Consider the following 9797-nt stretch of genomic DNA (forward strand, 5'->3'; position numbering starts at 1 on the left):
TATCTCATTTCCAGAGTATCTCGTCACGATTATATACTACATCAAATTCTAGATTTTATTTATCCGCTCGTCCCAACCGACAATCATCCCGGTATACTAGCAGAAGTTAACGAACTTCGTGCTCGTGTGACGGCTTTAGAGCTTATGGTGCAAGGATTACAAACACCATCAGCAGCACCAGCAGCATAATCAGTACCGCCAGTAACATCAACATCGCAAACCTCAATACCCTAAACATCAACAGCATCACCGACATCAATGGTATCACCATCATTAACACCAACAGTATCATTACCACCATCAACAATCACATCCGCATCACACGCCTCAACATCATAATCTATACCTCGGATATCAACATCACACGCATCATAGATACCAAGGAGTACCAACAACAACAAACGATGAAGTATGGATTCATAACTTCATCGGAGGAATATTCTATGGCGATTATGTAATCTCTAAAGTCTTAGAGATTATCTATTTCCACCCTAACCCTAAATCAGATGAGTGAACCAAAATGAGTAAAGGAAGAATCGAAACCCTAACAAGGATGGTGCGCGATTTACTTGTTATACAAGCATCACTAGCAATTACCGGAAGTATCATCAGCAGCAACAGTACCATTAGCATCACCAATATAGTCAGTAACGTCAGCATCGTCAGAATCAGCAACACCTATGACATCACAAATCCCATCAGTTCAAGAATCACTGTGGAAATCGTTACCAATCAACAACGAATATGTTGTATCAACGAGTTATATAGTATTAACTCATTCCTTCTGAAGAATTATTATATATTTTATATATATGAATTCTGGAATTATAATAAATCTTTTTGTACTAAGCTATTAAGTATGAATTGAAAAAGAGTAGATACTACTCGTTTAAATTCATATTACTAATATCTTATGATGTACATCCTTCATTAACAACTTAATCATCGTTAACCACAATCTCTGTTTCAATCTAATGAACTCCGGTTCATAATAAATCAAGTGTATCATTCAATAACATGTTTGATTATACACTTTCATCTTCGATATACCCGAAATTTACGGGAAAAAAAAAAAAATATATCCGTATCTTGCGAAGTTAGCAACAGTTCTATGAGCATCAGCATGATTCACTAAGGAAATACATATAAACATTGAAGCATTGATTACATTAGTGAAATACTTCGCGAAGATTATGTAATCTCTAATGTTTTAGAGAAAATTCATTTCTAATTTAATCCGAAAATCAAATGAGCTTAGTATGATATTAACTCATTGAATCTGTACTACATCTGAAGAAAATATACCCACATATATTTTCATAAAGATTGTAATGAGAATTCTTGTTCAAAATATTAATTGTGAAACTTTTTAACGGGTAGGTAATACCCGAGAAATATATTAAATTACAATTAATATGTTACGTTCTTCAATTCGGATCCGACAATCATCAACTATACCAATATGCATTCTTCTATAGAAATCAAAACAACCATACTCATTCGAATCTAATTACATGCTCTGATTTTGGGAATTTCAGAATTTAACTCGAGATACAACCGAAATCATTATTCTTAGATCCTTACATTTTTCAAAGCTATACTTTGAATTCAAAACTGTGATAGAACATCACTTTTAATCGTAACACTCAGATGAATATGAAAATCATTCGGGAGTCAGGACAATTCCATCATTTGGATATTGACTATGACAATCTGCATTTAAAACCCTTCGAAATTCCTGAAGACACTTCAAATAATGAACAATCGAGATGATGATCCAACCACACATTACCTGAAGTTTTGTACCTGAAAAACTCTCGAAACCAAAGTTATCGTTTGACACGTACCCGCGTCGAATTCTTTATCAGTTATTAGCAAAAACAACTTCACGATTCCTTTCTAATGTAGCCAAATTTATCACAGCTCCAACAAGTCAACTTCGACTTTTCAGTCGGACTAGTCTTATTTTAAACCCGATAGATACGTTGCTATTCATTGTTATTACTGGGGAACCTTTCATATTCCATCATATTACCACCAGCATTTAATCATCCAAAGCACGATTCTTCTGAACCCACCTCGGATTGATAACCAGTGATTCAGATATTATATCATTAAATGCAGAGGAAACATAAACATGGTAGACGATCTAAACGGTCAAAAGTTTGATGATAAAAGATAGTAAGTTGGTAAAGCTCAAAAAAAAAAAAAAAAAAAAAAAAAAGATTTGGTACTGAAAAACGAATTGAGCAAAGTATGAAGGAAGCAGTGGACAAATCACAAGGACTAAATCTGCCTTCAAAGAATCCAAATAAATCAGTGCCTGCTGAACTCGTTAGCAAACACCTTACTTCTTATTCTAAACCTTCACAGACAGATATTCTTCATCATCATCATATCTTAAATATTATAAGATATCTTCGTATCTTCCATTATACATATTCTCCATATTTCTGGAAATATTATCACAACTATTCTTATATGAGATCATTTATCTCTCTGTAATATCTGCAACATAAAAGAAACTGTGTTAGTTGCTAAATTCTGAAAAATTCAAATATGAATGTTTTTGAAGTAGTGTTGGGAACTGATGCATGGGTTAGTATAATATAATGACACTTGATCAACGTCATTATATTACGGTAATTCATGCTGAGTTTCTAATGGACGTGATGATTCACAGAATATACCGTCATCATGTACCATTTACACGACTCTTACATTCTACTTAATCTCTAAACATATCAAGGAACTATTTCTTGATGATTCGGTCTTTTTCAGGGTATTCTGCTAATTTAACAAATCAGGATTTACCATTGCCTTTCCTTCTTAGAACAATTACTATATTCCTTCTGAAATCCATACATACGAATTCCGGACCATTACGAGAGCTATTTAATCGCAAGAAGAAGAAACGAAAGGACAAAGCTCCGAAATAGAAATTCGGGGTATAAACCGCAGCAAATAGAAGAGAGCATTAACTATGGATGACGATGACTATAGAAGACAGAAGCAGGGACATCGAAATATAAGGGAAGGTGTAAAATCTAACAACAACCCGGAAATTACAACCCGTATATATCGATGCATATAGCAATGTAAAGACATGGGAGAACTAGAAACACTATAAACCCTAGAGTATAGTAAAAGTAAATAGATTCTTCTGTTGGCAGATTAAAAAGAAGAATGACAGATATGAACGTTAAAAGGATATCAAAGATCAGAATGGGATGGAGCATATTAATGAATACTTTAAAGTATGAATTGAGGAAGAAAGGGTAGAAGGTGTGAGTCGTAAGGAAATGGAGAAGGTGGATTTATAGGAAAATATTCGACAAAGCAATCGAAGCAGATTATCTCGTTTAACAAAAAAAAAAAAAAAAAAAAAAAAAGATCTGAATCTCCTTAATTACCGAAGAATCAAATCTTATTATGAAGATTTCTTCTAAATTACTTAAATTCCGGAAATCAATCTTGACTACGACACCGGTTAAGTCAAACTTACTTTTATTCATTTTCACTCTTAAGAGATAGCTTCACTCGTACTCTTCATGAAAGCGAATAGTTTTATCCATATTAATCAGTGATGATAAAACCCTATTTATCAGTTCATATACGTCATAAAAACATTCTTACTGTTAGCCATGACGACCTCTATCAAATTTCGGGACGAAATTTCTTTTAACGGGTAGGTACTGTGATGACCCGGAAATTTCCGATCAAATTTAAACTTTAATCTTAATATGTACCCGACACGATAAGCAAAAATCTGTAATGTTGAGTCTCGAAAGTTTTGAAACTATATTCATTTAATCAAATACCCTTTGACCATGTCTGACGATTCACGAACAATTTTGTGTAAATAAATATATATACATATACATATGTCTGATTTTTAAATTGAGATATATTATATAAAACATTGAACGGATTAGTTAATATGAATATAAGCTATGAGATCTATTTTATGAACTGGGCAATGTTGTCAAAGTATTGAATGAATAATATGTTACATAAATGTATTTGTTCGATGTAAGTTTATCGACGAGATTAAAAGATAATATCAAATGATTGAATTATCGGATACATTGAACTATGATTATGAGTCTCTGATATGAGGTCCACTTTGAATTAAGAAACCCTTACTTTTTTAACGGTATTCGGAATAAATGGTAAAGTGATTTACAAGTAAGAACAAAGTATCACTTATTGGGAGTTAGACAAAAGTTAGTGGAGAATCGAATTTCATAATACTCGATTTATCATATAGAAGGAATAATTGGGATAAGATTCGTTGACTAGATAAACCCATTTGATATGTTATATTAAGATATATTATTTAGAAAGTTAAGGAAATTAAACTAAACAATTACGCATAAAAGAATGAAATCAAATTAAGTTTTAAAGCATAAACATTATAGGATTTTCGATTTTGTAAAGGATCTTAAATTAGATAATTAGTTTTGAAATGATAACTAGTATGTCATTAGATGAAAATTTCAAAAGTATATATAAGATTATAAATTTTAATTAGTCATAAAACGTTTTGATTTTAAACTAATATTAATAAATAAGCTTTGATAAATAACAAGATTATGAATTATAAAAGGAAGTGATCAAAACACTCAAAAGATTAAGTTACACTCTGAGTGGGTTAGTTTTTAATTAATTTAAGTCTAGTTATTAATAAAGGTACATGTCACAAAACGTTTAATTTAAAATAAAATATTTTGATAAACAACGAGCCACTAATTTATAGAAGTTAATGACCACAACACTCAATTTTATAAGTTATATTTTTTATAAAGGTATTTTATTGTTGAGTAAGCCTAATTTTTGTAAAAGGTACACGTCACGTAATGTAAAAGGCTAGTTTTCTAAACGTACGAAAGTGCGCCCGAAAAACCGAAAGTGGTACATGAGTCGTGAGACCAAGACCGTGTCATTTTTGTAAAAATTATATTTTTACCATGAACGTAAATATAATATAATATTTAATTAATTCTAAAGATTAAATATATTATATATTAAATAATATAAAAAAAAAAAAAAAAAAAAGAAACCATATTAGATATCATAAGCATTACGTGTATAAATGAAGTGTCGACATCTTAACTTAGTGACATTGTGTGCTGGATTTAGGTATGAGGGGTAGGTGAAGTTCAACCCTTTAAATCGATCCATTTTTTAGTTCGATGAATTCACAATTCAAGCTCTCATCTCTCTGCACTCTAAATTACATATATTTATATATATATATATATATATATATATATATATATATATATATATATATATATATATATATATATATAATTATTATTATTATTAATATTTCATTTCTAGTATTATTATTATTACTATTATACATAAAATACTACGACGAGGTCATGAACGAGTAATTTCAAAACTAGTGTTCGAGTAGGACAGGGCTAAGGAAATTATGGGTTATAGCTTTGGAGGTGATGGGTATGGTTCATGGGTATGCTCATGAGGTCAATCTAGTGTTTATTGTCTTCGTTGCGTCTACGTACCTTTCCTGCAATATTGAATCTCAATATTGATACGTTCGTGAATCCGAGGCCAACCTTACATTTGTTCAAAGATGTTATATGTATTTTTACTACAAAATACAGTATGGTGAGTTTCATTATTCCCTTTTTAAATGCTTTTGCAATATATATTTTTGGGACTGAGAATACATGCGCTGCTTTTATAAATGATTTACAAAATAGACACAAGTACGTGAAACTACATTCTATGATTGAATTATCAAATCGAATATGCCCCTTTTTATTAAGTCTGGTAATCTAAGAATTAGGGAACAGACACCCTAATTGACGCGAATCCTAAAGATAGATCTATTGGGCCTAACAAACCCCATCCAAAGTACCGGATGCTTTAGTACTTCGAAATTTATATCATGTCCGAAGGAGGATCCCGGAATGATAGGGGATATTCTTATATGTATCTAGTTAATGTCGGTTACCAGGTGTTCACCATATGAATGATTATTTTTGTCTCTATGCATGGGACGTATATTTATGAGAACTGGAAATGAAATTCTTGTGGTCTATTAAAATGATGGAAATAAATGATTATGATAAACTAATGAACTCACCAACCTTTTGGTTGACACTTTAAAGCATGTTTATTCTCAGGTGTTAAAGAAATCTTCCGCTGTGCATTTGCTCATTTTAAAGATATTACTTGGAGTCTTTCATAGCATATTTCGAAGAACGTTGCATTCGAGTCATTGAGTTCATCAAAGATTATTATTAAATTAATTTATAGTTGGATAGTGGATATTATGAAATGATATGCATGCCTGTCAATTTTCAATGTAAAGAAAGTTTGTCTTTTAAAAACGAATGCAATGTTTGTAAAATGTATCATATAGAGGTCAAATACCTCGCAATGTAATCAACTATTGTGAATCGTTTATAATGTATATGAACGGGTCCTTTCACCAATAATATCATAAATAATAATTATTATATATTTAAATAAACAGAAATGTTATAAAAGTCGATTAACGGTCGTTAAGTTACATCGTATAATCAAGAATAGAAATTATTATAAAAGAGTTGGCATGTAAATATTACAAATTTTATTTATAAATTAACATAACATATAAATGTCATCTAAATCACGTATGACACAAAAGTTAATTAGTGATCATTAAAGAATTAACAGAAAATTTTAACGGAAAATGAGAGTTGTTACATTACCTACCCATTAAAGAAACATCATCCCGAAATTTAGCTAGTGGTAGTTATTGCCGTTGCATCCAAGAAAAACAGCGGGTATTTCTGTTTCATCTGATCCTCACACTCCCAAGTGAACTCGGGTCCTCGTCTAGCATTCCAACGATCTCTCAAATTTGGTATGCTGCTTTGCTTAAGTTTCTTGACCTCTCGGTCCTTAACCTCAACAGGTTCTTCATAAAGTGAATTTTATCATTAATACACATCTCATCAAGAGGAATTGATACATCGTCGTCGGCCAAACACTTCTTCAGATTTAACACGTGATTTGTGTCGTGAATACACTACTAAGCTCTTGTGGCAATTTCAGCCGATAAGCCACCAGTCCAACTTTTTCGGTGATTTCAAATGGTCCAATATATCGGGATTTATCTTTCCTCACTTACCAAAACATAACACACTCTTTTAAGGTGATACTTTCAACATAACTCTAAAGGTTTCCTTCTAACATCAGCATATATCTTTTGTCGACTTCTATCCATTATAAGTTGTTTCTTAATCTGAACAATCTTCTCAGTAGTCTCATGAATATGTTTTGGACAAGTATTTAATCTGAACATTTCCTACCATACAGTGCCTCAAACGGTGCAATAATTATGCTCGCTTGATAACTGTTTTTATAAGAGAACTAGACTAACGGTAAGTAACTTAATATCATAATTCACAATTCAATATTTTAAAAAGTAACTTCTTAATTAATTAAAAATTTAAAGGTAAATGACTTGTCAAATATATTTGCTAATTAATTAGATTATATATGTGTCCATTTCTTATATAAACTTTGAAATATAATTTTAATGGTATTTTTTAATAATAACTATATACTATATATATAAATATATAAATTATGATATAATTGATAATTAATAACGGTTTATATCATTTAGATATCTTCCAAATATAACAAAATGTTGGATATATCTTCACAAAACCAAGTCAACTTTACTAGTTACTTAATTGCAAAATTCACGGAGATCTCTTCTGAAACCTTGAGGTTATTCAAAAAATTGGGATACGCGGTATTATTTTCATTGTGTTAATACTAAAGGATCCAAAAGAAATTAGGATCAATTAAAAAGCATCTGGACACCTCTTTCATACCGTATTTTACCAAACAAAGTAGGTGTGAGTTCGTTATCGAATCGTTGTAAAAAATAGGTATGTGATTACAGATTCTCGATCTAGTTGCTTAGTGCAAATCTGTTTTTGTTCGTTTAAACTTAATTTTGTTTGATTGTTTATCAATCTGTTGCCAACTATATAATATATTGATTTTAATCATGTTATTGTTTAAACATAAACCAGTTTTGTTTTTATATGTTGATTATAACTATGTTGCAAATCTATTTTCTCGTTAATATGATTCTATAATACATTATTTCGGTAATATACTAATACAAACAATATAATCATGTTAAAAGATGACATTTATAACTATATGTCTTGCAAACATATTTATTTTTTTGGTTGAATTTAGTTTTAGAATATGTTTTTTTGAAAATCATGTAATTTTAGAATTTTGTTCATAATTGTGATTATTAGATATATGCAGTATATATTGTATATTTATATTCATAATATTCTGTTATAATCATAATAGGTTAAGATATGCTTGTTTTAGAATGTTATTTACATTGATGTTCCAATCAATTTAAATAGTTTTTTGTTTATATAATTGTCGATTATTGTTCTATACTTCGTTCTAGATATTTACAATGGAAAAGAACAGCAAGCAAAGACAATATGTTATATCAGTGGTAAATACACCTAAGTATGAACAAATGAGACAAAAGAGGATGGTAGAGAACAATAAAAAAACTACAAGCTTTGACAGCTCTTGCCACTGATCTCAAAATTAAGGCAAGTTGTGATAAATCAAAAAATGAAACAAGAGCAATTGGATACTACTGGAAATGATGAAGAGTATATGCCTGATTCCTTATCTGAAGATGATGATAAACAAGCTAATGAAGAAACTGATAAAAAAGATAGAGTATCTAAGAAAGTATTGTTTACAAACTAAGATGATATGTTATATTTTTGAATGATGTTCAATGACATTTATATTTCTACAGAAACAACCTCTTAAATCCATTGCATCCATAAACATAACAAGACAAACAAATCTAGCAAATAAAAGAGTTTTTGTTGATCCAAAACGCTCCTATGAGCTATCATCTCAATCCCAAATGAAAAAGGGACAAACAATTGCTGCATTGAGGACATCAAAGAGTAGCGTCAAAGATTTTGAGCAAGGCCTAAAAAACTCATCGAAAAGTTGATAAGTTCCCAACAAAATGGAATACATCTAGTAGAACAGTAAAAAAGGGTGAGTTGATACTTAGATGGTACACATATTTTATATATGATAAACATTTGTTTGTATCACGGTTTATGGTGAAACTCATAAACTTTATGTATGTACAGATAAGAAAGCGCTACCGGTTTGAGAAGAAAGTGATGATTTAGAAGACATAGGGTTGACTAATCATGACTATGATGATGATGATGTTAGTCTTGAAGATGTTAGAGATGATAAAATGGATGATGAAGATGAAATTTAGAAAGAAGATGAGCAATATTAACAAAATTACAAAGATGGAACTTATAATTATGAAGATGATGAAGAGTATGTAGTTTATGAGTTTCACCCACCGGAAACAAAAATAGGTTTAGTTGATAGGGAAAATTATATGAAAATTCATTGAACTTTCACAAAATTCCTATTGTATGCATCCGACTTTCAGATCTCCTATTGTATGCTTCAAGTTTTAAATCTCTCCTATTATATGTATTTAACCTGTTATATCAGGTAACTTCTAGGTCACTACAATTTTAAAATTACATCATTGATCCCTCATGTTTGTCAAATATTACATCAATTATTTTTTCTAGACAAAATTACATCATTGGTCTTTCTTCATTGTCTTTCATCTTCTACCCTTCTTCATCTTCTTTCATTTTCATCTTTTTTCCCCCAGATTATGTCATTTTTTTTTTTGATTAGGATCTTCAATCTATGTTTATTTC

This window comes from Rutidosis leptorrhynchoides, chromosome 5, assembly GCF_046630445.1.
Source record: "Rutidosis leptorrhynchoides isolate AG116_Rl617_1_P2 chromosome 5, CSIRO_AGI_Rlap_v1, whole genome shotgun sequence".
Lineage (NCBI taxonomy): Eukaryota > Viridiplantae > Streptophyta > Magnoliopsida > Asterales > Asteraceae > Rutidosis > Rutidosis leptorrhynchoides.